Genomic DNA, 12737 nt, shown 5'->3' with positions numbered 1-12737 from the left:
CTCCCACAATATGGCGCTGGGAGAGGAGGAAACAGCTTCTACACAGCTGCCTCCAGTTCAACCAATAAACATCAGGACCTGCTCCTGATTGGAGGAGAGCAGCGTACTCGGCGTGTGGGTAGCAGAGTTGGGATTGGTGGAAGAGGACTATAAAGGAGGAGAGAGACAACATGCACCAGGCACATCTAAGGGGAACATCTATCTGAAGGAACACCTGTGCAGCCCCCGAGAGAGCCGGCTGGCGGTGTGCCGCTCCCCCGCGGAAGTGGGGAAAGTGGCAGGGGGAACCGCCCTTCCACGGAGGTGGAAGGGACGGTAGCCAACCCGGGAAGAACCAGCAGCAAACCCGGGAAGGGCCGAGCAGACAAAAGAACAGCGCAGGGTCTAGTGTCGTTCCTCCACGAAGATGGGGAGCGACAGTTAGAATTCTGTGTTGTGGCCGCAGCAACCTCAGTTCAAATCCAAGTCACGGCATTGTAGGAATAATGGCATGGCAAGTTCATCTCTTTTTATTGCTAAGCAGCATTCTATTCTATGAAAAACCATAACTCACTGTCCTTATTTCTGTTGATGGGAATTTGAATTGTTTCCAATTTATTGTCCATCATGAATTACATTGCTGTAAACAGTCTTGAGCTAGTGTTTTTGTGAACATATATTTAATTTCTACTTTGGTTTTGATTTGCATTTCCCTAGTAACTAAAGAGATCAAGAAAATTTTCATGGATTATTGTCTATTTGTATATGTGTCTTCATGAAGTGTCAATTCAAGTCTTTTGCTTTTTTTCTTTTGTTATTATTTTGTACGAGTTCTTTTTATATTCTGGATATTAGTCTTTTGTTATATATATGCGTTATAAGTATGTTCTCCTAGTGTGTTCATTTTTTATGAAGTCTTTTTTTTAAAATATTTATTTATTTATTTGTCAGAGTTACAGAGACAGAGGAGAGACAGAGAGTGAGAAGCACAATATAGCTGCAATGGCCAGGGCTGGGCCAGGCTGAAGCCAGGAGCCTCTCTCAGGTCTCCCACATAGGTACAGGGACTCAAGGAGTTGGGCCATCTGCTGCTACTTTCCCAGGTGCATTAGCAGGGAGCTGGGTTGGAAGTGGAGCAGCTGGGACTCGAACTGGTACACATATTGGATGCTGGCACTGCAGACGGTGGCTTAACCCACTGCACCATAGCACCGGCTCCTATAAAATCTTTCATAGGGACTTCAGGTGTCCCTGGAATGAAAAGGAAGAAACACACATGAGGTAACCTTCAAGAAGCCCTGAGAGAAGGGGAGAAGGGAGAAACATACACAATGTATTCTTCAGATGTTGCATCTCCCAAATAACCTGCCCACCACCGAACAGTTTGAGCACACCTCTAACCTCCCTAATATAACACGACTTCCACTTTAGGTTACTGTGGATTTGTTCCTGGTCAACTAATCACATTCAGACTCTGCTGACTTCCTGACTGGTTCACGTAGAATACCTCATTAGCATATACCTGGACAAATCAGGTGAACCTCCTTTTCTAGAAACACATAAAATCTGAGCAAGGCAGTCTTGAGAAGCAGCTTGGGGGCAAACAACCCTTTTCTGGGCAGAGCCCCTTTTTGGGCAGCCCCTGCCAGATGCAGGAAGCTTTCTCTGCTTATTTCAATAAACTTTGTCACTTTCTTTCTTGTCTGTGTGTCTCCTTCTTCATGGTGTGAGACAAAGAACCCAGCAGAGAAGAGAAGCTATAACCCAGAAGACCACAATACTTAATGAACCCAGCAGAGAAGAGAGGAGAGCTGTAACACAACATGAGCTATAACACAGAGCTGTGTCATTTTGAAAGAATTCAGTGAAAAGAAGCATCTGTTACATTTCTTGGGTATGAGACACAGAGCTGAGCTACTGAAGCCACACACTTCTGCCACTGCTCTTGCAACGTCAACACCAGAATTCCTGGAACAGTTCTGGGGGTCTTGTGTGGGATCACTGGAAGGGGAGTGAAAGCAGACTTCTCTCGCCTCTGTTTTTCCTGAGACCTTTGTTCTTCATTGCGGGCTCGACCTGCGAGGCCCATTCTGTCGGGATTGTGGGGCAATGGTGTTCTTCAACAAGAAGCACCAGAGCTGGCGCCGCGGCTCAATAGGCTAATCCTTCGCCTAGCGGCGCCGGCACACCGGGTTCTAGTCCCGTTCGGGGCGCCGGATTCTGTCCCGGTTGCCCCTCTTCCAGGCCAGCTCTCTGCTGTGGCCAGGGAGTGCAGTGGAGGATGGCCCAAGTGCTTGGGCCCTGCACCTCATGGGAGACCAGGATAAGTACCTGGCTCCTGCCTTCGGATCAGCGCGGTGCGCCGGCTGCAGCGGCCATTGGAGGGTGAACCAATGGCAAAGGAAGACCTTTCTCCCTGTCTCTCTCTCACTGTCCACTCTGCCTGTAAAAAAATAAAAAAGGCACCAGAGACACGTTTCAGTGAACATGTCTGTTTATGAACAATGAGCCACAAGCTTTTAGAGGGCAGGCAAAGAAGAGAGTAGCTAGTTCAGGGCAACACTAATTCTATAGGACAAAGCTGATACTGGCACCTCTATGCTTCTCCAATCAGCTTGAACATCACCGTAGCCTACATAGCCTTCCAGGTGGTCCTTATGGGTCTGGGCCACACCTGGGAGTTGTTTACCTGATTGACAATTACAAGGCCTTTCAACAGGAAGTGGGGGTGGGGGAAATGTGCCTGGGGCTCCTGCCGCCTGCCAGCAGTCAGGTCAAGTGTGGCTCAGTGTGCTGAACCCCCTACCAGGGTCTCGGGAGGCATGATGTGCTATGACCTTTATCCTCCTGCATGGGGTGGCAGGCAGTCTCCCAGCCAGACACAGGATCACCCACACTCCATTATAGCCCTCTATCACTCAAAACGCTGGGTCCCTGTCAGCCAGTTAAATGTGCTTGGTGCAGCTGTCAGACTTAAGAGGTAAGGTTTGTTGAGAAAGGCTTGATCGATCCCTTTCTGCCAATTGGCCTTGGGAATGTTGGACCTGTACTGACTCAGTTTCCTTTCCTGAAGATTGGCCCAGTGCGTGAAATTGGGAAGAAGTCTGGTAGTAATTGAAAGTTACAGGCCAGGGCAACACTCTGGCTGGCGTTACCTGATGACTGCTAGACTGGACCCAAGACTCTGATAGCCTGCAAGGTTGTTGGACTAAAAACTGCACTGTTCTTCCTGAGGAGATCCGTCTGTTGTGTGAGTCTGGGATAAGATCCAGGAGGAATTGAAGATTTCAGGACGAGGCAACTCTTCACGTTATCTGAGGCCTCCCGAACTGGACCCAGATTCCAGCTGCCCTTCAGGAATCTGTAATCTTTAACCTAAGCCACTGAGACTCCTCCACGTAGCTGCTGCTTGCCCGCTTTGCCTCATGGCCTCTGACTGCCCTTGCTGTAAACTATGATAGAGTAAGGACCAGAGAACAGCTCTGCTTTCCTAGAGAGACTAAAAAGGAGCCCAGTAAAACATACCTCACTGTCTCGGAACTCTGTGGAAGGACAGACAATTCAGTATGTCCAATAAGAGATGCCATCCAGGACTTGGACAAGCACCTTGAGTTGTTACTTCTGCAGAGTGACTTTTCTTACTACTTGGAATTTTGATAGCATCTCCTGTCATTTCTTCCAATGCCTGTCTCAGGAGTTGCTCTCCTGACATTATTCTCTCTAAGACCCAGAGGAGGGCAACCCTATTCCTTTTAATGAATATGTCTTAAATTGGTCAGAGACAGCTTTTTAAAATGCTCCTATGTAGACTCCTGGATTCTCCTTACGGGACCATAGGCATTGATGTCCAGTGGCCGGGAGTATTGGTGTCTGTCTCATCCTTATTGATCCCAGTTTTGACTAGGGAGGCTATGCTTCAGATGCAGGCAGCCAGTCAGTTTTGTTTGAGATTAAGCTCTTGGGAAACCAAGAGAAGGTAAAGGAACATAAACAGGCACATTTGGCTCCATCCCCTGCACAGTCTGGACCTGGGGACACCTTGTTTCAGTATTTCTCATTTTAGGCAGAGGTGGGGACTTAAGGACAAGACAAAGAAATCTTATGGTGTGAACAAACTGGGCATACTGTTTATGAGCCAGTAATTGCCCAACTGGAGGCCTTGCAATGTGCCAAGCCATGCAAAGGTAGAGACTTGTGGGCACACCCTTGGCTCTGCATCCTCCATTTCAAAAACTGACCCATTGTGGGGTCGCCAACCCACTGGGAAGCACTCAAATTATTTGGGACTTATTTGAGCACTTCCCTTGATCCCCAAACCTCAAACTGAGACCTGCTCAAAGGTGTCAGCCTGGTAAGGACAGTCCACATATGTGGGGCCCCTTTCCCCTGTCCCCAATTCCTCTTTAGATCTCTTTAGATCAGTTCAGATATATATATATATAGTTCATATATATATATATACATATATATATAGAGAGAGAGAGGAAAATTGAGCCTTAGGTGGATTGCCCTCTAAAATGTTGAAATAAATATCTTAACTTTGAGTGACTAAAAGGACACAGGTTAAATAGGTTAATTCTCTGTGTTCATTGGTTGATTTAAACCTCTGACAAATCTAAACTCAGTCTTTGCCCTTGGGACTTCCAATTGGATTTCTGGAACTCTAAAAAGATGAGACTCAATTTAGAAAAAATAATAACTGTTTGAGATGAATTTGTATTTTGCTTATAAAAGGTTCTAAACCTCTCCCCTCTCTTAAATATGGTTACAGGTTGACTTCTGTCTAGATTGGATTGGTTCTGACTTTAAAAGCATCCCATAACTTGGATGATCTCATGTGCTCTTAAATTCTGACTGGGAGAGATTGGATTTTTTTTTTTTTTTTTTTTTTTTGACAGGCAGAGTGGACAGTGAGAGAGAAAGACAGAGAGAAAGGTCTTCCTTTGCCATTGGTTCACCCTTCAATGGCTGCCGCGGCCGGCGCGCTGCGGCCGGCACACCGCGCTGATCGATGGCAGGAGCCAGGAGCCAGGTGCTTTTCCTGGTCTCCCATGGGGTGCAGGGCCCAAGCACCTGGGCCATCCTCCACTGTACTCCCTGGCCACAGCAGAGAGCTGGCCTGGAAGAGGGGCAACCGGGACAGAATCCGGCGCCCCAACCGGGACTAGAACCCGGTGTGCCGGCGCCGCTAGGCGGGAGATTGGATTTTAAAGGTGTTGTTACTGTGGTTAAATCTAGACACAACTGGTTGCCTAATTGGATGGATACCATTTCATGGTGATAAAGGGATTAGTTTTGACCAGATATTTTAAGTCCTCTTGGCATCTTTGACAAGCTTTCTGAAAATCAAGTTTCTAAATTCTTCAGAGTTTGATGTTTCCAGTTGGCGCCCTGGAAATGTCAAAGGATATATCTCTCATCTTGCAGAGATACTAACTAATTAGGCTATTTGGATTATATTAAAGGTATTGTCAGGATGTGAAATGAGGCTAAACTGTAAGTTATGATAACATAAGAGTGTTTCTGACATAAGTATCCTGAAGATTATATAAAAATTATGATAAAATGTTGATGATCCTGTTGTTAATTGATGAGCTTTATAATTGCAACCGTGGCTATTTAAAATGTTTTGCCATCCATCACTTTGTACGATTCCCTGAAGACACTTACAATCAGATTTACAAATGTTCTTGGATACAAGTTTTCTGATAGCTTTAAAAGCAATGGACTGGACACTGTTTTAGATAGGAGACATAAAAACTTTGTTGTGGGTGTTAGGAAACTGGCGCAGTTTTATCTATGGCACGATCTACACCCTGATTTACATCCTAGGCTCTGGCTCCCACTGCCATTGCTGGAATCCAGGTGGCCACATGGCCCAACCACTGTTGTGAAGCTCCACCCCCATCCTAATGGGATTCGCTGCTCCTGCTTCCCTGCCCGCCCTCGGGCAAAGTTTTAAAAGGGCCTGTTCCTGAACACATGCTCTCTTGGCTTCTCTCTTCTCTCTTGGTTCCTCTCTCTTGGCTCTTCTCTCCTGCTCTCTTGGCTCCTCTCATCTGCTCTCCTCTCCTCTCCTCTTCTCTCTTCTCTCTGCTCTGTCTTCTCTCCTCACTAGCTCCTCTCTTCTCTCTCTCTCTCTCTCTTATACTCTGTTTCTCTCTCTTATCCTTCTTCGTCTCTCCCCTCCAGTCTGCTGGGTTTTCCCCAATAAACTCTTTCCCTTACTCCAGTGTTCAGTGTGCTTTGTGACGGCTAACAGTGGGCAATATTCTCCTTTGTACTCTCACTGAGATGATATCACAAGAAGGTAGTAAAGCTCTTCTCAGTGTTCCAGAAGAGAGGGGCTAAAGAGTCCCAAACTCAAAGGCCCAGTTCTGCCAGCCCTCAGCAAAGTAGGTTTGATTTTAGCTGAAGGAACCAGTAGGTAAGAAAGAAATTTGTAGAGAAAGTTAAAAGCATGAGAATGTATCCTTGATAATGGAAGGTTAAGAAAGAGGATTTTGATGGAAAGAACTTTTTGGATACGAAGAGGAATCAAGAGAGTAAGTGTGTAGAAGATTTGTAGAAGTTGAATGCTGTGCAAGATGAGACTGGATGAGATTGGAAGGATGAGGGAAGAAATGTAGAAGCAATCCTTGGAAAAATGGATCCATGGGGCAGGATATACAATAGTCACCACAGAAGGAACCAGTGAGCATTTTCTTGCCCTTGGAACAAGTGTCTAATTGGCAGAGCTGATGAGTGCCCTTGAGCTGAGAACAGACAAGATGGTTACCATCTATACAGACTCTAATTATGCTTATCAAATCTGCCATGCCCATGTGACCATCTGGAAGGAGAGACACTTCCTTACCAGAACTGTGTCCCTATCAGATATCAAGAGATAGGTAAATTGTTATCCTCAGTGTTTCTTGCCTGGGGAGTAGCTGTTACACACTGTGAAGGACATTAAAATGGGACAGATGAAGTAACCAAGGGAAATCAATTGCTGGACCTTGCAGCCAAAGTGGTGGCATTGGGTGCTCCCTTCTCTGGGACAATAGAAGCTCCTTTAATCTGGGAGGTCCCCTTGTGAGGGATGGGGCCCCAATATTTCCCTGATGATTTGAAGTGGGCACTCTCCAAGGAATACACTCTTCGACATTCAGAATACCATGTGGTTTAAGGAGTCTTCCTGATTCTCACAAGTTAATCTGATGTTAAGGCTCAATTCTCAGTCATTTTATGGATAAATGCTTTGCATCAGTGAACAATTTTGGCAAATCCTTTGGTGGCCAGAAAATATTGATGGGCTGAAGAGAGAAACTGCAGCTTCCACAAGACATTTGACTTTAGAAAAGTAAAAGTGATATTGTTTGATGCTACAAGTTTTTTTTTTTTTTTTTTTTTTTTTTTTTTTTTTTTTTTTTGACAGGCAGAGTTAGTGAGAGAGAGAGAGAGAGAGAGAGAGAAAGGTCTTCCTTCTGTTGGTTCACCCCCCAAAATGGCTGCTGTGACCAGCATGCTGCGCCGATCTGAAGGCAGGAGCCAGGTGCTTCCTCCTGGTCTCCCATGCGGGTGCAGGGCCCAAGCACTTGGGCCACAGCAGAGAGCTGGCCTGGAAGAGGGGCAACCGGGACAGAATCTGGCACCCCAACCGGGACTAGAACTCGGTGTGCTGGCGCCGCAGGCAGGCGCCGCAGGCAGAGGATTAGCCTAGTGAGCCGTGGTGCTGGCCAGCTACAAGTTTGTAACTGGCTCACCTCCTTTACGTGATAACTGACTGCATGTTAAAATACTTCTGGTGGGTTTTCATCATTCTGACTTCATGTTTCCACAGAAACCTCCTGCTTGTGAGCAGCAGGCAAGCTTAACCGAGATACAGAGTGTCTTCAATGCTCTCAGGAGAATCAGCTGCAAAACTCACCCAAAAGCAGCCGCTCCGATTGCAGACCCCTTTGAACAGGAGGAGGTGGGGAAGACAGACAGGGAATGGATGCCTGGGTGAGACAGTTGGCTTGATTGTTGATAGTACACCGGAGTCTGTGCTGGAAGTTCCTTTCTTTAGAACACTGTGTGTTTGTGTGTGTGTGTGTGTGTGGTTCAAGGAGTTGCGAACCCTCCAGCTAGGTATCTAGGACTGGAATGGTGGCTCAAGGTCTCGGGGAATGGGGAGGCCTCCTGCTGTCTTTGCTCCTTGGAGTAGAAGAGCAGAGAAGAAGATGAGCATATGTGAGAGACAAGTTCCCTTGTGGCTGCACACAGAGGAGTTGGAGAGGGAGAGACACTGAGTCACACAACATTTTGTGCTTTCTCCATAGCACTTGCACATTGCTACACAGTGGTATCAGGCCCGGGGGCAGGAATGGAACATACTGGAGGCCAAGAAAGACAAGGCAGTATGCCACCCGGGAGGCAAAGCTTCTTGCTGCTCGTATTAGATGAGCAGGAGTCTGCAGTCCATGGTGGGTTTTGACACACAGTCATGGAGGATGCTGTCAGCACAGCTTCATCTTCTGCCTTATTGTTTGTCTTGCCTCTTAGTCTCCTGTCTTCCTGACCTGACCCTATGGTGCCACTTCCAATCTTCACAGCAGGTGGTCATGTACATGGATAGGGCTGAAGACATTGTCATCCAGGTAAATGAACTCTCTGAATGGTGATATTCAATATAAGACCACCTCCTCACATGCTTACGAGGCTAAGTGGTCCCTCTGCTCTTGCTCTTGGTAGCCCTGGTCTCAGTCCTTTTCTTACAAATTTTCTAATCCAATTCATTTCCTCTCTCTCCAGTCAATCAAACTAAAGATGGTCATGCAGGTGGTGCCTTACATGGAAATCTCCTTATACCAGGGACCCTTGGATAGGCCTCCTGGGGAGGGTCCTGACTGCCACCCCTCAGCAACGCCCCTTCTCAGTATGAAGCAGCCAGAGTGGTTGTTGCCCCTTTCCGTAATGGCAGTTAGGATTACCTCTTCAGAGAGGGCAATGATAGGGACTCCAGGTGGCCCCTAGGATGGTATGAAGAAACATACATGATGTAACCTTCAAGGAGCCCTGAGGGCCTGGGAGAAGAGAGAAACACATACAACATAATCTTCATATGTTGCATCTGTCAAAGGTCCTGCCCACTACAGACCTGTTTGAGAACATCTCTGACTTCCCTGTGTAACATGGGCTTCATTGGATCCTGGTGAAATCAGTCACATTCAGGCTCTGCTGACTCCCCAGTTGGTTCTTGTAGAATACGTAATTGGCATACACTGTAACCAATCAGGTGAACTTCCACATTTAGAAATTCATAAAAATCTGAACCAGGCAGTCTTGAGAAGCAGCTCAGGGCAAACAACTCTTTGCAGGGCAGTAGCCCTTTCCAGGGTGGGAGCCCCTCCTGGCTACTGGAGACCTTTGTCTGCTTTTTTCAACAAACTTCCTTCACGTGGCTAACTCTTCCTTGTCTGTGTGCCTTATTCTTCATGGCTGCGAGACCAAGAACCCAGCAAAGAGAAACACAGAAAACTGCAAACTTTGATGAACCCAGCAGAGAGAAGAAGCTGTGATCCAAAAGGAAATGAGAGGCTACAACAGAGCTGCAATGCACAGAGCTCAGCCTGAGGAACTGCAACACAAAGAGCTGTAATGTCAGACAAAAAGAATCTGCCATATTTCTTGGGGATGAGACACAGGCCCAAACAATTGAAGCCACACACACCTTCTGCCACTACTGCAACACTAACACCGGAACTCCTGCAACATTTTGATGAGCAGAATTTCTAAATTTTTATTTCTAAATTTTTACTTTTTTCTTTAATAGTTTGTGATTTCTATGTCCCTTAAATCTGTGCTTTGACAATAACAAATGCTAATGAGGATGCAGAGCCACAGAAGCGCTCATTAATTGCCAGTGGGAATGCACAATGTTTCAGCCATTTTGATACAGTATAGCAGTTTATTAGAAAACTGAGCATCTCCTATTATATGATCTAGTAATTTTGTTCCTTGGTGTTTATCAAAAAGGAGTTGAAAATTTAGGTCCACACAAAAATATGCACATGGAAATTTGTAACGTTTGTTCTTGATTGTCCAAGCTTGCAATCAAACAAGTCATCCTTCAGTAGATGAATGAATAAACTATCATACATCTAAAAAGAATTGTTGAAATACAATATTACCATATCTAAGAAAGCTGAAATGCATATTACCATATCTAAGAAGCCAAACCATATATATATATATATCCCATATATATTATACATACTACCATATCTAAGAAGCCTACTATATGGCATTTTGGAAAAGGCAAAACTGTAGAAACAGTGAAAAGGTCAGAGGTGGTTGCCAGAGAGAGAGAGTAGAGGGAAAAGAGATATGGGCTCAAAGGACTTTTAGGTTAGTTAAACTATTTTGTAATAACACTATGGTGGTGAATATATTTTTACTACACATTTGTCATAATCCATGGATATACATCAAGAGTGAAACCTAAGGTAAAACAAGGACTTGGGTGATAATGATGAGTTAATGTTGGTTCACTGATAGTCACAGTGATTGGGTGATTGGGATGTTGATAGCAGGGGAGATTGTACATGTGCCAAGCAGGTGGTACACGGGATCTCTGGGTTCTGTCTGCTTCATTTTTCTGTGAACATTAAACTCTAAAAAAGTAAGTATTGAAAAACCTATGCCCATTCTCAAGTCACAAAGGCACTCTTCTCTTCTTCTAAGAGATTTATAATTTTAGATTTAAAAAATATTTATTTATTTGAAAGGCAGTTACAGAGAGGCAGAAGCGGGGAGGGGGGTGTCTTCAATCTGCTGGTTCACTCCCCACATGGCTGCAATGGCTGGAGCTGCGCTGATCTCAAGCCAGAAGCCTAGAGCAGAAGCAGCAGGAGATGGCCCAAGTGCTTAGACCCCTGCACCCATGTGGGAGATCCAGGTGAAGCTCCTGGCTCCTGGATTAGGCCTGACCCAGCCTAAGTCATTTGGAAAGTTGGGAAGTGAACCAGTGGATGAAAGCTCTCTCTTTCTGTAACTCTACTTTTCAAATAAATAAAACATTTTTTTTAAAGGAGATATTCCTTTTCCCAATAAAGAAATTTTTGGCATCTGTTGAAAAATAAATTTAATGTGTATGTATTTTCTTTTTCCGAAGTTCCTGTTCTGTTTAATGGATTTATTTATCATTCAATATTCTCTTGATTATTATAGTTTTAAAGTCAGCTTTGAAATTAGGTAGTGCAGGGGCCTACTCTGTGGCCTGGTGGGTGAAGCTGCCGCCTACAGTGCAGGCATCCCACACAGGCGTCAGTTTGAGTCCCTGCTGCCCTGCTTCCGATCCAGCTCTCTGTGATGGCCTGAGAAAGCAGTAGAAGATGGCCCAAGTCCTTGGGCCCCTGTACCCACATAGGAGACCCAGAATAAACTCTTGGCTCCTATCTTTTGATGGGCCTGGCTCTGGCCATTGCAGCCATTTGGGGAGTAAACCAGGGCATAGAAGACCTCTTTCTCTATGCCTTTGCCTCTCCATAACTCTGCCTTTCAAATACATAAATAAATCTTAAAAAAAAATTAGATAGTGCAAATCCTTCAATTTTGTTTTCTTTTTCTTTTTTAAAAGATTTATTTATGTATTTGAAAGTCAGAGTTACACAGAGAGAAAAGGAGAGGGGAGAGAGAGGGCTTCCATCCGCTGGTTCACTCCCCAATTGGCCGCAGTGGCCAGAGCTGTGCTGATCCAAAACCAGGAGCCAGGAGCTTCTTCTGGGTCTTCCCACATGGCTCCTTGGGCCATCTTCTTCTGTTTTCCCAGGCCATAGCAGAGAGCTGGATCAGAAGTGGAACAGCTGGAACTTGAACCAGTGCCCATCTGGGATGCTGGCACTGCAGGTGGTGGCCTTACCCTCTACGCCACAGAGTCAGCCCCCAGTTTTGTTCTTTTTCAAGATTGTTTGCTTCTGCTAGTAACTTTTAATTTCTGTGCAAGTTTTAGAGTCAATTTGTCTACTTACATAAAAAATTCTTTTGGGATTTTGATAGGGATTGAATTTGTATGTTCAAATTCATCATTCATTCTTGCACCAAATTTGATAATTTATGTTTTTCTAGGTATTTTCATATTAAATTTAGGTTTTCTTTTTTTTTAGATTTAAAAAAAAATTTATTTGACAGGTATTGAATCTTTATTATGAAATTTGTTACCTGCATGTTTTATGTTGGTACTCTTTATTATATTGAGGAAGTTCTATTTCCCCCTAATTTGTTGAGGATTTTATTCTTGAATGTGTTTCAATTTTGTCAAATCTCTTGCTGACTCTATTAAGATGATCATATTGTTTTTTCTTTTATTTTGTGACTCATATTAGTTGATTTTCAAATGTCAAGCCAATCTTGAATTCCTGGGATAATTTATGGTGTATTGTCTCTAATGCTGGGATCAATTTGCTAACATTTTCTTAAGGATTTTTGTTTCTCTATTTAGGAGGGATATTGATCTGCAGTTTCCTTTTGTTGTGATGTCTTTGTCATGAGATCAATTAGGGGAAACTTGGCCAGGCCTGTTGGTTCAGATTTTTCTCTGTGATATTTTATCTTCGGAAATAAGGATTCTCCTTTCTCCCAGTTAGAGGGAGGGCATCTCTCATATGAGGATCTTAGGGTCTGCTTTGTGGGAAGGTCAGAAAATTTTTCCTAGGTTTTATCACCTGCTCCAGAGGAGAAGGACAGGGAGAGGACACAGATACTTCTGCAATGCTATTTCTCAGATTCTTTCAGTC

General features: G+C 44.7%; 1 long non-coding RNA gene across 3 annotated transcripts in view; it reads left to right on the top strand.

Annotated features, from left to right (window-relative positions):
• The window catches only part of LOC103348037 (uncharacterized), a 142532-nt gene that overhangs the window by 70865 nt on the left and 58930 nt on the right, over positions 1-12737 (top strand). The window lies entirely within an intron of this gene.

The sequence above is a fragment of the Oryctolagus cuniculus genome, chromosome 6 (assembly GCF_964237555.1).
Source record: "Oryctolagus cuniculus chromosome 6, mOryCun1.1, whole genome shotgun sequence".
Classification (NCBI taxonomy): Eukaryota; Metazoa; Chordata; class Mammalia; order Lagomorpha; family Leporidae; genus Oryctolagus; species Oryctolagus cuniculus.
Note: the sequence above shows the minus strand (reverse complement) of the source record. Positions and strands in the feature narration are given on the sequence as shown.